Source organism: Ascaphus truei, chromosome 22 (assembly GCF_040206685.1).
Source record: "Ascaphus truei isolate aAscTru1 chromosome 22, aAscTru1.hap1, whole genome shotgun sequence".
In the NCBI taxonomy this organism is placed as follows: domain Eukaryota; kingdom Metazoa; phylum Chordata; class Amphibia; order Anura; family Ascaphidae; genus Ascaphus; species Ascaphus truei.
Window position 1 is genome coordinate 9,191,490 of NC_134504.1, and position 20,402 is coordinate 9,211,891.

At 43.9% G+C, this 20,402-nt stretch overlaps 1 protein-coding gene across 6 annotated transcripts in view; it reads right to left on the minus strand.

Moving 5' to 3' along the window:
* The window catches only part of TMEM100 (transmembrane protein 100), a 30,523-nt gene extending 14,028 nt beyond the window's left edge, over positions 1 to 16,495 (minus strand). Inside the window, exon 1 of one of the 6 annotated variants that reach the window (XM_075579888.1) lies at positions 16,222 to 16,495. The gene's annotated coding sequence lies outside the window, so the exon portion shown is untranslated. Of the gene's footprint in view, positions 1 to 2,965; positions 3,114 to 6,071; positions 6,131 to 6,974; positions 7,158 to 16,221 lie in introns of those variants that run through there. The other 5 variants (XM_075579882.1, XM_075579883.1, XM_075579884.1 and 2 more) reach the window with 5 other exon arrangements.
* Positions 16,496 to 20,402: the final 3,907 nt, after the last annotated feature.

The window sequence follows — 20,402 nt, forward strand, 5'->3', positions numbered from 1 at the left end:
TAAAAAAAATGTTAATATTAAAAATAATATTTCGTCTAAAAAAAAAAACCCCCACACATACTAAAGCTAAAAAGCTCAAAGTGATTCTCAACTTTCCATCATTGGAAGTCAATTTAAAGGCAGACGCAATAATGAAATGCTAAAATAGCAAATATTGCACATTCATCTCAAAGCGCTGGTACGATTTTGTAGCAAAAAAACCCCTCTATGTCCGGTGCTATTAATAAATATTTGAAGAGATCTCTTTTTGCTCTAACGCCATTTTTTGTTATTGTTAAAATCGAGTGTCCTGGGGATTAAAGGAGGTCACCCCAGAGCCCCGTATATAAGGGGCGCTATATGAATTAAACTTATACCGGCTTCAGAGAGGAATTGCTGCTTTAAGAAAAGATTTGATACCTCCTTAGGATGGACAAAGCATGCTAACATGTTTTACGCATTATTTGTGCTATCGAAATGTTGGGATCGATCATCCACTTTCACAAGAGATTACTGGATACTGTACATGATCCGACGCGTCGTACCAGGTTTTTTACAAACAGAATACTGTAGATTGCACCTTTTGGGTAAAAAAAGTTTGTACAAAATGCACAGTTCCACCGAGGGTCAGATTAATTCCTGTAGGGTAATTATGTGTCATGTGATCCCCAGAGTGAACTCCCCCCCCCTGACATTTCAGGTCATGTGATCACCAGAGTGCACCCCCCCTCCGACATTTCTGGTCATGTGATCACCAGAGTGCACTCCTTCCCCCCCCGACATTTCCGGTCATGTGATCACCAATGCATACCCCTCCCCCCCAGACATTTACGGTCATGTGATCACCAATGCATACCCCACCCCCCGACATTTCCGGTCATGTGATCCCAAGAGGGCACACCCCCCCCCCGACATTTCTGGTCATGTGATCACCAGAGTGCACCCCCCCCCCCTGACATTTCAGGTCATATGATCACCAGAGTGCACCCCCCCCCGACATTTCTGGTCATGTGATCACCAGAGTGCACTCCTTCCCCCCCCAGACATTTCCGGTCATGTGATCACCAATGCATACCCCTCGCCCCCAGAAATTTACGGTCATGTGATCACCAATGCATACCCCTCCCCCCCAGACATTTCCGGTCATGTGATTACCAGAGTGGATCGCCGGTATTTCTGGTCATGTGATCGCTTCAGCAGCGATCACATGACTGCCCCCCCTCCCCCCAGCTGACAGACTAGCCAAGGGGTCTCCAAACTCAGTCCTCAAGAGCGGCCAACAGGCCAGCTTTTATGGATATCCCTGTTTCAGTCTTTGACTGAGCCACTGATTGAGCCACCTGTGCTGAAGCAGGGATATCCATAAAAGCCGGCCTGTTGGCCGCTCTTGAGGACTGAGCTTGGAGACCCCCGGACTAGCCCATGGAGAACCAGCATTTTCCCATATGGTAGCTGGCACGTCAGTACGGCCTCCAGGCGTTAAAATAGCTCGGTTCAGATACGGGGACCTGACTGCTTTGCCTACAGGACTGAAAGAGCGGCTCAGTGAGTAAAGACACTGAATGTGAAGCAGGGGAGCCTGGTTCAAATCCCGGTATCAGCTCGTTGTGACCTTGGGCACACCCCAAAGTGATCACAGCGCAATCCGCGCTAACACACCCCAAAGTGATCGAAGCACGGTCCGCCATAGCACCCGAAAGTGATCAAAGTGCAATCCACGGTAACACATCCGAAAATGATCAAAGCGTGATCCACTCTAGCACACCCGACAGTTATAAGCAAAGCGCGATCCGCGCCAACACGCCTGAAAGTGATCATCAACGCGCGATACGCGCTAACACACCCAAATCGGCGATACCTATTATTGACTTTAATGGCAGGTATCGCCGATTCGGCTGCGGATCGTGCTCTGGCGACTCCCAGCCAGTGAGTTTTCTACACCCTGCTTTGCAACAAAACCAACATCACCGACATTTTGAAATCGTGTTCTTGCCACACTTAGAAATGCCGCCTTAAAAAAATATATCTATATACGGGATATCATATTAGGACTCTTGTATTAAGAAACAAACGTTTTCCATCACTGGGTGCTATCACTGCACGTCTATATGAAGGAATGCTAGGGGTCCCTGTACATATGCACTGGTTAGTTCATCGTTACTGAGAAGGGACTGTGTATCTGAAATATGAAACCTTTGATGTTAATAGAGCCACTAAAAATGACCAGCCTGCATGTGGCAAAAACGTCTTGTTCCATTTATCTTGAGGTGGACAAAGTGCATTTTTCAAGTCTCAAATATACAGATGTGGTCTGTGCTACAGACTACAGTAGTAGAACTACTTATAAATAATATATGTCGTTTTTAGTAAGCGTATTTAATACAGAATACAGGGATAAGGGCATTTTAAAAAAAAATGGAATATGCCTTATGCATTATATCTGAGGAGTGCATTTTAATGAACAGAATTTGTTTTTTTTTTCCTAATAGGGCTGACATTTTGTGTAGGTTGGTGCACAGCGAATGCTTGCCTGCAGAGCTTACACTCCAATTACTGGTAACCCAGGCTAACAAGGTACTGGGAATAGGTCTCTAGGGACACAGTGCTTGGTCAGAATATTGTAAGATATCACAACATAACACTGACTGTCACAGATATCCTGACTGCCAATGATTACCCTTCTAGAAGAAAAGATTCAGGAGGGGTTCTGCAGGATTGCGACTTTGAAGAATATAGAATGGATACAGAACCACAACAAAGGTTGGACATCTTTTTAGAAAGGAAAGGTATACAGGGATATACCAAATAAGTATACATGGGAAGGATGTTGATCCAGGGAGAAATCCGATTGCTAATTCTCGGAGTCAGGAAGGAATTTATTTTTCCCCTTATGAGACATCATTGGATAATGTGTCACTGGAGTTTTTTTATTTGCCTTCCTCTGGATCAATATACTGTAAGTACAGATATAGGAAATTATACAAACCTTTTGAAAAGGTTTACAAATTCTTGAAATCCTACACGGCAACGCTACTTTTGTGAAGGTGTTTCAACCACTGTGCATCAGGGCTTTTCAACTATTTCTCCAAAGGGGCCAGGTTCGACAGCATATACTGTACATGTAGGAGGATGAAAAGCTTGTTGTAACTTAATTATATACACTTTGTAAGACTTGACAATGATAATATTTCAAAATTGTACAAGCAGTTTATAACATCTGCACTATATATATGTTTATCACCTTAACTTACAAGTGAGTTTCAGTGTGATAAACTGCATTTAGCCGCTTAAACAACTACTATAAAATGATTAGGAACAGAGAGTTCAAGAGCCTCAGAAAAGTCCCGTGTCGGACGCTGGTTGAAGAGCCCTGCATCATATAATGTGTGAGTCCATCCCAAAGCCTTTAACCTGCAATCTAATGCTGATACACTCCAAACATATACAAATACGCTGATGCTAAGAGACGTGTGTTGAAAATGCCTTTAGCGAAGACGTATTTGCATCAATCCCTAGATACGTAGCCGCCTTATCTCTACATCATCAAACCTGTCTTTTCTTTACATGATTTGAACCAGGGGTGTTGCCGGGAGCTGGAACGAGCTATTTTGCAGCTCCGGGACATGGTGTTCCCGGTGTTTTCGCCGGGCATTTAAATGGCCGGCAGAAGCCGCCACAGCTGCCATTGTGACTTCCCTTGGGAAGACTGGAGGGAGGTTTAAGGTCGGTAACTTTATCGGTATGTATCTCCGGAACCCAGGGAGTGCCAGGAGCTGGAAAAGGGCCTGGCTAGCAGGGCAGACTCAGGGGGCAAGATAGATAACATTAGACGAGCTACATTAAGGTGAGAAGCAGATGAGATTCAGATGTAGCCAGACGTCTTCCCGTGGCAAAGTGCCGCGACTCCGGAGACAGTAAAAGCCATGGCTGTTTGTGGGGGAGAATGGTGGGGAGGGTTCCCTTCTGATAAATGGTACCCCCTCCCACAAATTCTTTTTTTATTGCCAGAGGAAACGGGGGGGAGGGGGGGGATTCGGACCGCAGGTTACCCCGGCACAGAGATCACGAAGGTTGGTTACATCTGTATTTCAGCACCGTCATTTATGTGCATACAAACCTGTGTCTTTGAGAACTAACAAACAGTCTTATCGCCACAAAAACATGAAAGATGGTAAAAACCCACCCAAGCTCCTCTCTACAGTGAAATGTTCAAAAAGAAATATTGAACAAAATACAGAAACGTGTTTAAACACGCTCGGTACGGTGCAGGTTAGTATCACGGGACGCCGCTCCCAAAATCAACATCTTGGGGTGTATATATATACCGGTATATATATTTCTATAGCACCATCCAGGTACATAGCGCTTCCCAGCAGTAATACTCGTGGCATAACAATATAACACATAACGGGGGCAAGCGCTTCAGACACAAAAGCAACATTAGGAAAAGGAGTCCCTGCCCCGAAGAGCTTACAATCTAAGCTGATGTTACCGGAGCGTAACCCATTAATACACCCAGAGCATCAGCACTTTTTACATTCACGACTACCCCTCTCCTCCTTTCGCCGCACAAATATTGAAGGAATCTTTCAAAAAAAATAAAAATGATTTGAAGTGTTTTGTTCCAATGCTGATTACATTTAAAACTTTTTTTTAAAACCAGGCGCAGTACAGCTAGTTAGTTTTTTTGAATTTTGAATACACTCCAATCGCTGAATTAGGCGTTTCGGGGATCTTCGACTTCACTGGTTTAAAGTGTTTTTGTCAATATACAGCTCAACCCCCTTATAACGCTGTGCTTGGGGTCCAAAGAATCGCATCGCGCTATAAGCGGATCGCGTTAGAAATAATGTGCAATTGTATGCAACGTACAATAAAGTATTTAAGACACCAATAATCGTGCTGTAAAGTAATCATACATACGAAGATTGGGAGCCAGGCGTGCATCGCGTTATAAGCGGATCCGCGTTGTAGCGGATTCGCGTTATTACGGGGTTGGGCTGTATAATGGTACTTTTGTTAACAATGTTGCTTTTCTGTCGTGTATACTGTAACAGATCTGTGCAGTAATTACACGCAGCAAGGGAGAGCTGTTAAATGACGTAGGTATTATAATGAGGTGTATCAAGTGTCTCTATGTGGAGCGCTCCTTTTTCTAGGTTCCCCCCTGCGTCAGAAACCTCAGCCGTGCTTGATGTGATATTAAGTTCTGCGGCTAACAGACATAATTAATAGATCTTTTTTTTCACAATCTCCCTCATTTATCAGACTGGAACAAAACTCCTGTTAAAGAAAATTAAAATTAAAATAAATCTCTCTGTCTTCAGCAAACGTGTTTTTCCCCCCCCTTGATTGGTGCAATTTTTGGGGGGGTTTAAAACCCCCCCGTAATATTCTGATTCCCAAGTTAAGCGAAAAGCTAAAATAAATCATTGAAATCTGACGCGGTGACGCTATTTTGGAGAACCTGGTAGCTCCCGTTGAATTACAGCGGGCGCAGCATTTTTACTTCTCAACGGGTCGAATCCGGTGGCTTCAAAAGAAAGCAGTGGTACAGTGCATGGGAGTGAAAAAAACGAAACGTACGTTTTCCTAGAATTGCACTGCATTGTTACATAGGGGCGGTATTTAAACAGAACAAGGGAGAGCGCTTAAAAAATAATACAACTTTAAAAAAAATAAAAATAAACAGATATGGGAATTGTAATTGTGAAAATAATAATTAAAAAAAAGTATTGTAAAAATCTGGGAAGGTTTTTGTATTACTGTACGTTTCATCTGCTCCGATAAATTGCTGTCTTAATGACCACAAACTGTTATAACTTAAATAGAAAGCCCCAAATGGACCGTTAAATATATGTAGAAGTGTTCAATATATAGTTCGTTGAAACATCACAACAGTATAAGTCACTTGGTCAAAACATTACACTACATTTCCCAATAAATAGAAAATAAGCCAATTAATAATAAACACGACCCTCTACATATATAGATTTCTGCCCAGAATGGTGGCTTTTAAAGCAAAATAAATGTCCTTAAACTGCGAGGATGTAAATAGTTACATGGAAGCATCAAATAAAAATCCCTCTTACTTGAATAAACTGGGGGTGGTTTCATGAAACACCGTGTCAGGTCTCCTTTACAGAACATGGTTTATATACTGTAGTAAAACACGATAATGCAATTCAAATAACTCTTGTAAAACAGCTTGGTGGAATTTATATGGTTTGTTAATCTTTAATCTCGATTTTCAATAGTATTGACACATGCAAATATCTATCTATCTATCTATCTATCTATCTATCTATCTATCTATCTATCTATCTATCTATCTATCTATCTATCTATCTATCTATCTATCTATCTATCTACAGTATCTATCTTCAGTATCTATCTACACAGTATCTATCTATCTATCTATCTATCTATCTATCTATCTATCTATCTATCTATCTATCTATCTATCTATCTATCTATCTATCTATCTATCTATCTATCTATCTATCATCTATCTATCCACATACACACACATACAGTATACACACAGACAGATTTATATACACATAGATTATTTCTGTCTGTCTGTGTGTATGTGTGTGTGTGTGTGTGTGTATATATATAAATATATATACACACACATATACACACACACATACAGACATATACTGCATATACTGTATGTACATTTTGTTTCTTAATCACTCACACATCTCACTTATTCATGCTAATACATTGACTATATTGTAGCAAGTAAGTTATAAGCATTCATCCTTTGCTATATAGCAACATTAAAAGAAACAATTGTTGAATCACAGTTGAATTGATTTTCACTCATTCTATCATAAACATCTAAGCAAATGCAATACATAAACAATATTTACCAATGCAAGGAAATCAAATAATAACAAAACACATTCAAATGGTTAGCCATAGGTAGCAAGGGTTATTAATGCAGATCCAGCTAATTGATATTAAAAGGCTTTAAATGCTCTTGCCTTTTTGTGCTGTAAATCTGAGCAGGTTTAACAGCCTAGGACTGTATGAGGAGCAGAGCTATATCCAGTGAGGGCAGATCCTTACCTTCCCATAGCCAGACTGCAAGTGAAGTGACTCTCACAGGCACAGAAACAGCCTGTGAATGCAAATCCACAGAGCAAGGGATGGTGTTCAAATTACTAGGGGAAAAATGCCTTAGGGATATGGGTAAAACGTGCGTCACAGCAAATGTTTCTTATTCCTTCATACAGTGTGTGGGTCCAGGTGGTTTGTTTTGTAGGGAACACATGTATATCTAGGCTGCAATAAACCCTTTTCTCTTTAAATGAAGAAATGTGACATAGTAACAGAACACATCATGGGAATAAGCGACATAGGTCAAATTAGGAAGAGGCGTTCCTGTCCCGAAGAGCTTACACTCTAAGTGGTAAGCTGCCGTTGACCGCGCTTGGCGCTTAGTGTGGTCATCACGATCAATTTGAATCTGCCCAGCCATGATCACACGGCGCGCGCCGGTGTATGTACGCTCGCGGGCGCTTGCCGAGACAGATAGAATTGTGTATGAGGCGCGCTGAATGTGGCGTCAAATGACCCGCAGCATCATTTGACGCTGTGTTGCAATGGCCGGGTCATGTAACATCACATGCCCCCGTGGCGTCCTTTTACACCCGTCGTCAAGGAGATGCGTGGACGCGAGGCCTGGTAAGTGAATTTTCAGAGGCCTCGCGCTGAATAGCACGGGGCCTCTGTAACCGCCGCGCCCCCCCTAAAATCTGTCTCGTCCCCCAGTTTGCGCACCCCTGGTGTAGGGTCACATAGTAGATAAGGTTGAAAAAAGACATACGGTATATCCATCAAGTTCAACCCAGGGGTTTTTACCTTTCTGCGGTCACAGCTTGGCCAAAAGATTGAACTAAAATGTCCCATAATCATGACAAGAAAAAACATATAGAAATGAACTCAATAATTTGTCATATGGGACATGCAGTGGGGCTTCTTTGTTGACTGCTGTATATTTGAGGTCACTTCCCCCAGTAGCACTACAGTTGGCACAATTAAATATATAAATAAATAATACTGCGGGACTGGGTTTTGTGCCAGCTAAGATTGTGTATGTCTACTCATTACCAAAATATGGGGGCAAGAGAGATGGAAGACGCACAGAATCGTTATAATGGTTGTGAAAATATCTGGAATGATCCTACTGTTTTGTGATCCCCATTTAATCATTTGCTTGTGAAGAGAGGTAGATAGTGAGTGCTTTTTGGAGGTACGACCCTGATTCAGATAGGTAAGAGAAAATAAATAATTTGGGAGCATGTCTTCTTCAACATGTTGTACAAACGGTCGTACAAGGTCAATCAGTTTCTATTTCTGCCACTTGACCAATATTGCTTTTTACAGTAATGCGTAATCCAGATGTTGGTAATGTAATTGAGGCAGTTCTTTGTGTCTACATGGTGTTCATTGAGTGGTATAGGTGTAAATATACATACAGGAGGGTTACATTTCCAGCGAATAGCAAGAAAGAGGGTAAGAAAATAGCCTGCATAGCTATGGGGTCACTAGAGGGCCCAAAAATATATTTTAAGAGCACCTGCATACAGGAAGATTTAGGAACACGGCCAAAATCATTGCTTTTCTACACATGTAGGTCAACGCTACCTTTTATTGGGACAATATGAGCATTCTTTATTGATGTGGTTGTACTTGAGCCAAAGAGACCAAGCTGTTTGTGACGTACGTGCAGGTGCTGACTTCCTTTGGAGGACAGAGTTATGAGGTCTATAGAAACACATCTGTGAAACATATCTACAGAATGTTTGTTAGAGAAAAGGAATCATGAGCTACACTAAAGTGCAGCTACAACCTGGGCTGCAGGCAGCTTTCCCGGGGCCCAGGACTAAACGTCCCATCGGTGCCCCCCACCCACGTGTCACTGGCCTTTCGGGAACCCACCCATCCCTTCTTACACTCCCCGCCACCCCTGTCCCTCTCACCATGTATTTCTCCCCCCACTCAATAGCCCCCCTCCCACATACACATTAAGTCCCTCCCCAAATACACACACACAAAAACACAATAAGCCCACTCCCCAAACACACACACTATAAGCCCCCCTCCCCAAATACATACACACAAACACCCAATAAGCCCCCCTCCAGCTAATTGTCCCTTTCGGCTGAGGTTTTACGGTATACTGAATGGGGTAGTGATGGATTTTTCTGGAAGGACAAATGAGCAGATACTCAGGGGAAGCTGATATTTCTGTAGGCAGTGAGTGCAGAGTTTTTACATAGAATTATAGAAACTGACGGCAGAAGTGACTGACGGCACCTAATCTGTTCATTTTCCTACGTACAAAACGATATACTCCCCCCAAATCTGCAGCAACACACCCAGACGCCTATATAAATCTAACTCATATTATGTTAGTATCTTACCCCCCATAGCATGTCCTTTTTGTTTGTTTTTTTAATGCTTTTTTTTGTGTGAAAAATCAATCTCTAGCTTCTGAGGTTATCATAGTAACCTTTAGACAGCCACGGGCACTGGGCGCCATTTTAACCTCCCGGACACTTCATATTTTCAACTGCTGGACGGAGCATCAGATTTTCAAAATAAAAGCAGCACTAGAGAGGGTAAGACACACAAAATGTAAAATAAGGGCGGTCAAATATCTCGAATATTTAGTGAGGGGCTGGTGGGTATATACAGGAAGGAGTTAGGAATAAATAACAGACGAGTGAAGGCTACAGGAAGAGTTGACAGTGTTGCTGCAGTAAATAAACTAATTAGCCACCTGCCTCCATACAGCTACATATTGGACATCCTTATTAATAGTATGTCCCTACTGCTCACAATGAAACGTCGATAACAACAGAAGTGGGGACACGGCTCAGTGAGTGAAGACGTAGGCCCTTATTCTGTTAGGTGTGGTAAGTGCATGAAAAGCCCCATTAAATGTGACTTTTAATGCGATAGCACGTCATCATGGCCGCTGAGGCAGGAAGTCCGCCTCTGTTTGAGCTGGATTGCTCACGTCTGTCATCTCCCTTTATGAGACTTCCATTCCCCTCTCACCGTGCCTGCGCAAGGCACTGCCCTACCTTGTCTCCTGTTGGTACTGGGAACACGACCATTCTGCCTCTCTCCTGCCTTGACCCCGGAACTGTGACTATGACCATTCTGCCTCTCTCCAGCCCTGACCAGGGAATTCTGATCATGACCATTCTGCCTCTTTCTGGCCCTAACCCCCGGAACTGTGACCATGACCATTTTGCCTCTCTCCTGCCCTGACCCCCAAACTGGACCCCACTATTCTTACTGATTCAGGATCTAGATCCCAGGTACAGGTCGGTCTAAACTCCCCACATCTGCCTAGCCGGTCTGTCTGCCAGACAGTACAAAACAACGTACGCAATCGTAACACAATGGCACTGTCAACACAGTTTTCATAGGAAAGTCCATTTAGGGGAGACAAGTTTGCATATTGAAGAGTAGTCTTAGTGATTGATAGACAGTCTTACTGATCACAAAGCAGTCTGATTCACTGGAAAACCTTCTCAAGTATAGGAAAGTAGTATCACCCATGAGAAAGCAGTGAATTGTCACTGGAAGGCTGATTTACCTATTAACAAGCAGTTTCATTTCTGTGGGTTCCCTGACTAATGTGGAAAGAAGGTTGGCTCGTTTAGAAGGTTCTCTGACACACACAAAGGGGGTGTTATTAATCGGAAGAGTCATTCTTGGGATGGCAATTTCACTCGCAGGAATGGAGCCAAATCCATTGGAAAGCAGTCTAATTTATTGGTAGAAATGCTGGATGAAAAAGAAGCCCTGCAACGAAGAGAACTGGAGGCCAATTGAAAAAAATAACAAAAACTTTATCGAGGCATGAAGCCTAAGTTAAAAAAAGGAAGAAACCTCCGACGCGTTTCTCGTCTATCGGCGCGTTGTCAAAGAGTGCATCAAGAGTCAGAAAGGTGTACATCAGAAGAAATACAACCTGTGTTCCCAGGTAAAAATAAACCACGGGAACCAGTACTTCGGCTCATTGGAAGGCAGACTGACTTTCATTCTTATTACTGAGTAGCTGTATCCGGAAGAAAATACCTATTTTCTTCCACAAGGGGATGATAAAGGGATCTTCATTATTGCAAAGTGAAATTGAGTTTTGCGTGTCGGTGTCGCAGTGCCTTTCAAATCTACCGTGTGCTCGGGCAAGCCGCAAAGAAGACCACATCACGTGAAAACTGAAACCTATGCCAATGTGTCAGTGTTCTAATGAAAGTATCAATGATGTGTTTGTGTTCCCACAACCTGGTGTGAGAATCAATTTAGGAACATCAATAAAGTAATTGAGAGCATGTAAAGGATACAGTATTTGTCGACCCTGATTCCTCCCGTTTCTCTAACCTGTTGGGTTAACGAACACCATTATCTTTCTACCTTCAATGTATTGTGTGTTTAACAGCATTAACCAACTTCTTACTACACTAAATAAGACCACAAAAGGCACAAATAACCAATGCTGCATCCAATGTGACAAAATACACAGTTAAATACCTCAATGTCAGTATTCTCAGTCATGTGTAAGGGCCATTTAGCGTTATATGCCTGCAAGCCACGCCAAGGCATGACCAGTAATCAGGTCCTAACACTACAGTACCTATGCACATTCTCATTTACCTCTGCGGGAGGGAGAATGACACCAGTGGGTCTGTCCACACAGGAACATGAAAAAAACCTACTATTTAAAAATTGGGGTGGGGGTGAGCTTAAACCCTTCCCCCCCCCGCTCCCCTTCCCCCCCCTCCCCCCCTCCCCCCCCTCCCCTTCCCCCCCCTCCCCCCCTCTCCCCCCTCCCCCCCTCCCCCCCCTCCCCGCTCCCCTTCCCCCCCCCCGCTCCCCTTCCCCCCCCCCTCCGCTCCCCTTCCCCCCCCTCCGCTCCCCTTCCCCCCCCTCCGCTCCCCTTCCCCCCCCCCTCCGCTCCCCTTCCCCCCCCCCGCTCCCCTTCCCCCCCCCGCTCCCCTTCCCTCCCCCTCCGCTCCCCTTCCCCCCCCCCTCCGCTCCCCTTCCCCCCCCCTCCGCCTCACACCCAAGCAGGACCCCCACTCACAGACAGCACTCACAACCCACGCGTCACCCGCCGCCTCACACCCAAGCAGGACCCACACTCACAGACAGCACTCACAACACACGCGCCACCCGCCGCCTCACACCCTAGCAGGACACACGCCTCACATTTTTACATCACTTATGGCACCAAAATATACATTGTACTGTGGTGTGGTTACAATAAACCATTTTTATACAACATCGTATTACATTTTCTTCCATCTTTCTTTTCAATATTATTATCCAACCTTTACAACAAACAGTCACCTATTGTTCCACAATTTATAAATAATACTACCTATTACGCATTTACATCCCGGGCAACGCCGGGTCTCTCAGCTAGTATACATATATAGTATTAGCTAAAGAGGTGTACTTCAAAGGCAAAGTACACTAAAGGATCCCAAATAGTAGCGCACTGCGAACCTATTTATATATAACAAGGTCAGAAGCAGCTGAAATACCTAAGTTAAAAAATAATTTTATTAATGTACTAGAATTAAAAGTAAAAATAGATATATATCCAAAAGGAAGGACATATAACTATAAAATAATCCCTCGAAGTTATAATACATACACGTTAGGTTCATACAATGAAGAATAATGTCTCTTACAGTAGGTGTAAGTACCAAAGTAATAGCCTGATGATATAGCATAATTTATCCCAAGAGGTAGCCAACTCCAGTCCTCAAGGGCCACCAACAGGTCAGGTTTTCAGGATATCCCTGCTTCAGCACAGGTAGCTCAATCAGCCTCTGCTTCAGCACAGGTGGCCACTGATTGAGCCACCTGTGCTGAAGCAGGGATATCCCGAAAACCTAACCTGTTGGTGGCCCTTGATGACTGCAGTTGGCCACTCGTGCACCACAAATGTGCCACCGGACGGAATAACAGCTGCTACATCTGTTTAAAACGTCTTGAGACCAGGCACAGGATCACTACTTGTTATGCCACTGCAATAAGTGGATATAACAATATTCAGAGGTCGCGCTGTCCAATTGTCCATAAGCAAAAGGTTCAAACCTTGGAAACCTTTATAACCGAGTCCTAGGGTACCGGCTAATAGAATGAAACTTACATTGCCAGGGTAGGGCTCTCTCTGAAGGTACCTGGAAGCCAAGAACAGAAGATACTGGCCACTGAGCGGAAGTTACATCTATTTTATTGTTATATTACCCATACCTCCATCCAGCAATGTGGATAGTTTATCATCCTCAATAAAGTTTATGGGTTAAGGCAGGGGCGCTAAACTCCAGTCCTCGAGCCCTCCCAACAGGTCTGGTTCGGAGACTGGTTCAGCCGAAGACTGAGCCTTTGATTGAGCCACCTGTGCTGAATCAGGGACTGATTGAGCCACCTGTGCTGAAGCCGGGACTGATTTAGCCACCTGTGCTGAAGCTGGGATATCCTGAAAACCCGACCTATTTGGGAGGCTTGAGGGCTGGAGTTGAGCTCCCCTGGGTTAAGGAATTATATACTCAGCAATTCACATGGCATAATGAAAATGCCTACTCAGAATAGGTAAATGCCATCATATATTGTTATATAAACTGTGATATATATATATATATATATATATATATATATATATATATATATATATATATATATATATATGTCTGGGCTGATGGCCATTGTGTTGCATTTTATGGTTCATTTGCTTTAAGAGATCTCTTCAACGCTGTTTTTATTTCTGTTATCTGCTGCTCCTCCAGAAGATAGCAGTGTTTGATTATTAAGTGTCTGGGAGGTTGAAATGGAGCTCTCCCCGGAGCCCAATGGCAGAACATGTGGAGGGAGAAGGGGGGGGGGGCAGGTGAAACACCTCTCATCAAGAGGGGTGAAATGAGTTATTGGGGCGTCTTTGTCTGTCTTTGTCTTGCACTGGACTAGGAGACGTGTATCAGGGAGAAAATAAAACAGCAATACATTTTACAGCTTGGTTTAAGATGGTCTCCCTGATAAATAGGGAATGTTGTCGGGCAGACTATGCAATGGGGTCGAGCCACCCTTTGGCCCTGACAGGGTTACGGGTCAACAACTGCTTCCCACCCATAACCCTCTTCTGCTCCTCTCCCTCTCACCTATGAGTTTAAATACCATGTCCAAGTGAAGTGAAGGAATTAGCCTACGCATGCCATGTAATATTCCACTACATTAAAAATATCTATTTGGGATCTTATTGATCACTAAATAATAAATGTGACTGACCCCATTTTCAGTTAAACGCCTAATGCTGCCTGCCCTTTATTTAACTCCAGCTTATGAGACAGTGTGTAAAACGTATATGTGGCATTACAAATTGAATCACATAACTGCTGAAGTGCATTGTTCAAACATTCTGCCCATGGTCGAAATGCATTGATACAGTTAACTATTGACTAGCTGAAAAGACCCGGCGCTGCTTGGGAAATCTAAGAAACCTCAAAATGCTGAGATGTATAAAATGGATCATTTTATCTTTTAGTTTCTTCATGCGAAATCCCCCAGCTCAAACCACAACAGCTCCATCCGGAATAGTTTAATTGCCTCTGAGGTCCCTGAAGTGTTCCACCGAGAGCCTCTAACGCTGTGTGTGTGTGGGACATTGCACTCCCGTCCCTAACGCTGATCTCGCACGCGGGGAGAGCTATGGCTGCTCCTGTATTTGTGCTAATGTTGCACATCGGATTTGCAAAGTGACCAAGATGAAGTGGTAGCTTGAGGGTTGTGTGATGGGATCCTCTAATTTGTTGAGTCATTGCTGATGTCATTACCGATGTAATCTGTGATGTCACCAGTGATGTAATTTGTGAATTGTATCCAAACATAGACAAAAAACTGCTCCTTCATCTCTGTAACCATCATGTAAAATCTTGTTACGATATCTTAAGGGATGTTCAACGGCATTGAGAACAGGCTGAAAACGTTTCAAAGTATATAGTAAATTGTCGGCCTAGTGATAACCGAGTGTGAAGGCCTGATTGATATTTCACATCCAGCTCCTTATGACCTTAGGCCAGGGGTGCACAAACTTTTTTGTCTGCGCCCCCTTGTCTGCTTTCCACCCCGGCTTATGCCCCCCTTACCTTTTCTCCAGCGTTTCCTCACAATGTTACGTGACCCCGCGGCGTCATTTGGCGCTGCATCGCCAGAAGCTGCCGGAGACAAGGTAAGGGGCCTCGCACGTTCCCCTGGCATTTTATTTAAATGTTGTGCTGAAGAGCGTGGGCCCTCTGTAAGCGCTGCTCCTCTTCCTCCCAGAAAATGTCACGTCCCTCCTGGGGGGTGCCCCCCAAACTTTGTGCACCTTTGCCTTAGGCAACTCTACTTTAGGGCCTTATTCTATATCTGCTGCAGCGGCGAGTCTGGTAGGGTGACCATATGTCCCGGTTTGGCCAGGACAGTCTAGAAGTTTCATTAAATGTCCCGGCGTCCGAACAATTTCCTGAAAATCATTGAAATGTCCCGTTTTTTATATTTTCCCTGTTCGGATGACGGCGGCGGTGGAAGAGTAGAGCAGAGGAGGAAGATGGTGGTGGTAGAAGAAGGTGGGGCTGGCTACACAGATGGGTGGGGGTAAGGACCGCCACAGCAGTCCGATGTGGCAGTAAGTCACAACCTCTGGTGTCTGCCACAAGGACGGACCCCCACCTGCTCCACGGGTAAGGACTTATGGGTGGGGGGAGAGAATGGAGAGAGAATGGGGAGGGATACTGGGGGAGAGTGTGTATGTGTGTGAAAGAAAGGGGATGAGAGAGAGACGGAAGAGAGAGAGACGGAAGATTGACAGAAATGGGGGAGAGAAATAAAAGGGGGGAACAGAGGGAGGGGAGAGTGAGTGAGAGAGAGAGAGAGAGAAGAGTTTGTGGAATGTCAGGAAACTGAAATAAACCAACAATACAGCATAATTGGGGACGCTATTAGCCAGATGTCATTATAATATTGATTTTTAAGTGATGTAATTTGTTTAATAAAAAAATGTTTTTCATGTGTTTCAGGCTTCTACTTTTGAAAATATGTTCACGCTACGCTCAGGTAGATATAGAACGACCCCTTTAACTCTGGGACACACGCTGTTTGTGCTACGTACATGACTGCTTGCAACATAACATAAAGAAGGAGTTTAAAAGAAAGTTTACATACCTTTCGACATACAGTAGTTGCTGTTGGAGCTTTACAAATCACGCTGATAAATCACTGAATAATGAGTGTCTATTCACAAAACACAGTAGCAAATAGGCTCCCTCAATCCCAATCCATAAATAGACACGAGTATGGTTATTTCAGCCAAAAAGAGCATTCATGAGTGTTCGCCGACCAAGGCTTCCTCTTTGATGTGGAGCAATGTTACTGTGTCACACAGCAGAAAGCCAGTTATACTGTCTAAGCAGGAAGAGCAGATGGCCCTGCTCTCGATGCCTCTATGTACTCATCAATTTTTTGGGGAGTAACATCACACTGAAAGGAAATGTTTGGGAGGTTTTTTTTTTCTCCATCCACTTAGAAGTCTTTGATGGTCACAGGGCGTGGAGTGGGAAATAGGAGGATTTGCCAAACCAAATTAAAATCTAAACACTATTGTTTGTCTTTCCAAACTAGCTCTTTAGACGTAGAAAAGGCCGTCATCTACTTACCTTATGTTTGAAGAGATCTTTCCGGCAAAAATAAACTGGTCTTATAGCCTCCAATATGTTTAGTCAATTGAAGTGTACAGGAAGCTGTCGTTGTTGTCCACAAGGACAGTTTCCTCAAAACAAATTCATCCGTAATAAAGAAGGTGTATTCCCATATAATTGAAAGCTAGGCGGACAATCGGGTCCAAACTCAAATGTGCATACACTGCACAGCCACTCGCTAAATGAACCTAGAGACAAGTTACATCCCAATGAAGTGAAAATAATCTGGATGTTCTCATGTTGTTGTCATAATGTTGCATGTTTAAAATATCAAGAAAGTACTATAGCTCAACCCCGTTATAACGCGATCCGCTACAACGCGGATCCGCTTATAACGCGCTGGAAGAGTGCCTCCCAATTTTCGTATGTATGAATACTTTACAACACGAATATTGGTATCTTAAATACTTTATTGTACAATGCATACAATGGTACATTATTTCTAACGCGATCCGCTTATAACGCGGTGTGATTCTTTGGACCCCAAGCACAGCGTTATAAGGGGGTTGAGCCGTACTACTAATAAAGATAAATCATCCTAAGAAATGGACTTCGTGGTTTCCCTCTGTGTTCTTCCATGTTCAGTGTTCTGCGCCTCTCTGCTGTCACCCTGTGATGTCATTTGTGGCTATGCCCATGACAGGGACTATTTGGTAACAGCTGGAGAGGCTGTTAGAAAAGTGTTATTTAATAAATGTTTTCATTTAAGACTCGGTTACCTTAGCAATGATGTATCACCAGTGTTAGACGTAAATTACGATGACTTGCTAGTTGTATTTGGTGGTCTCCATCGGGTTCCATGTGCATGTGATCATCCCAAGTTTGCTGAAGGTGAGGCGATCCTCCCGAGATTACTGAAGGTGAGGCGATCATCCCAAGGTTACTGACAGTAAGGCAATCATCCCAAGGTTACTGAAGGTGAGGCGATCATCCCAAGGTTACTGACGGTGAGGTGAACATCCCAAGGTTACTGAAGGTGAGGTGATCATCCTAAAGTTGCTGAAGGTGAGGTGATCATCCCAAGGTTACTGACGGTAAGGCAATCATCCCAAGGTTACTGAAGGTGAGGCGATCATCCCAAGGTTGCTGACGGTGAGGCGAACATCCCAAGGTTACTGAAGGTGAGGTGATCATCCTAAAGTTGCTGAAGGTGAGGCGATCATCCCAAGGTTACTGAAGGTGTGGTGATCATCCCAAGGTTGCTGAAGGTGAGGCGATCATCCCAAGGTTACTGAAGGTGAGGCGAACATCCCAAGGTTACTGAAGGTAAGGTGATCATCCCAAGGTTACTGAAGGTGAGGCGATCATCCCAAGGTTACTGAAGGTGAGGTGATCATCCCAAGGTTACTGAAAGTGAGGCGATCATCCCAAGGTTACTGAAGGTGAGGCGATCATCCCAAGGTTACTGAAGGTGAGGTGATCATCCCAAGGTTACTGAAAGTGAGGCGATCATCCCAAGGTTACTGAAGGTGAGGCGATCATCCCAAGGTTACTGAAGGTGAGGCGATCATCCCAAGGTTACTGAAGGTGAGTTGATCATCCCAAGGTTACTGAAGGTGAGGAGCGCTGTCCTCTCTACAAGACTTTGTCTACCAGTGGTTGAAGTATCTATGCAGTTAGGAAAAGTAGTAATATTGGATGTTCCGGTGATGTATGGAGACCTTTAAATGATTAATCCCTCCAACATTGGCCATATGAAAATAGGTAGACTTTCGTTTTTTTCTCTCTTTCCATGTGGGATAAAAAGCTTACAAGCAAGTGAGTGGGTTTAAATAATACTTTAGTTTTTAATTTACATTGAACCGACGGGTTTTAAATGCCTCTGAGGTCCTGACGTGTTTGACCGTGAGCCTCTTATGCGTGTTTGTGGGACATCCCAAACAAGGATCTCGCATGCGGGAAGAACTTTGGCTGCTCCTGTATTTTTGCTAATGTTGCTAATTGAATTTTTAGAGTGACCAAGATTAAGTAGTAGCTTGAGGTTTGTGTGAACGGATCATGTCATTTGTGATGTCATCAGTGATGTCATTTGTGAATTGTATCCAAACAAACAAAAACCTGTTCCTTGATCTCAGGAACCATCATGCAAAATGTAGTTACGACATCTTAAGAGGTGTCCAAATGCATAGCGCACAGACTAACCACTTTCCAAAATACTGTATATAGTAGAATATATTAATGACATGAAACCAGGAAATTGCCAAAAATTCCATCACCAACGTGGTAACATGGCAACTGTTCTACGTTTAAAACCTTTCCAGAGAAACCAACCAACAAAAAAAGATTCCCTAGAAAACGTGTTGGGTGTTGGCCTTTCTTAAAGAAAGTGTATTTATGTAACAATCAACATTTCAGTCACAAGATAAGACCTTTCTCAGTAACCCACTTCCTGTATAATTGGGTGTCCACCCTGCCTGTTTCATTGTAAACAGAGCCGGCACTCAGTAACGGATTTCAAAGAAAGAGAAATGCATTTGTGAAACATTATCAAAGCTTTATCAGAGATATCATCCTTCCTAGTTTGATTTCCTCAGTAATTGGGTGGATACCCCATACAACATCATGGGTGGGCAACTCCAGTCCTCAAGGGCCACCAACAGGTCAGGATTTCAGGATATCCCTTCTTCAGGACAGGTGGCTCAATCACTGGCATGGATATCCTGAAAACATGACCTGTTGATGGCCCTTGAGGACGGGAGTTTCCCACCCCTGCTCTGCATACAATTTTAACCACTACATCCACTCACTACAGTAACAGGGATACTATAGTAACGTGTAACGTATTATACCCAACCCTGAAGTAATAGATACGGGCAAAACAGGTTGGAAACCACAAAATAGGAATTCTTGGTAGGTTGAGATTTGGGAATGAGGAAGTCAGGAGAGGTTGTTTGAAGACTTTGTCTCATAAAGCTAGGGTGACCATATCTGTCCCGGCAAAAACCGGGACATATGGCACGTATGCGCAGTCGACGCTCGCCGACTGCGCAAGCCGCGAAGAGTCGCTCGTGGGCACGCGCGATCGGTACTTGCCGACTGCGCACGCCTGAACGGCGTTTGCCGGTTGCTCCGTGCGCACGAGCAGCCGGCAAGCGCTCTTTGCGCATGCGCTGTCGGGACAGAGCCCTAAAAACCAGGATGTTCCCGGCTAAACCGGGACATCTGGTCATCTTACTTAAAGCGACAAACAAAGCTGAAAGTTTTTATTTGAATAGGTGTGAAGCTGGGAGCCTCTGGAGCTGAACCCCATTAATTTCAGCTCTGGGGACCCCCTGCTTCCGGAGATACTTACCCTTGCTTCAATGCTGGACCGCTTCCATTGCTCCTTTAAGAGGCAAACCCTCAAAGGACCACATCCCACTAATGGCCGTGACATGTTTAGGGGATGGAATCTGGCTGTTTGGTATCTTTTTTTCCCTCCAAAGTCCCAACACCTACAAGTATTTTTAAATAATCTTGTAAAGTTCGTTTTTAAACAGTGAGCAGCAAGTACATGACAGACAACATGAGGGTAAGGGAGGCCCTGCCCGGCAGAGCTTACGTTCCAAGTGACATAGATTGTAAGCTCTCCGGGGCAGGGATTTCCTTTCCTATGCTGTGATTTTATTTGTTTCACTTATTGTACTATAATTGTACTTTATTGTCTTT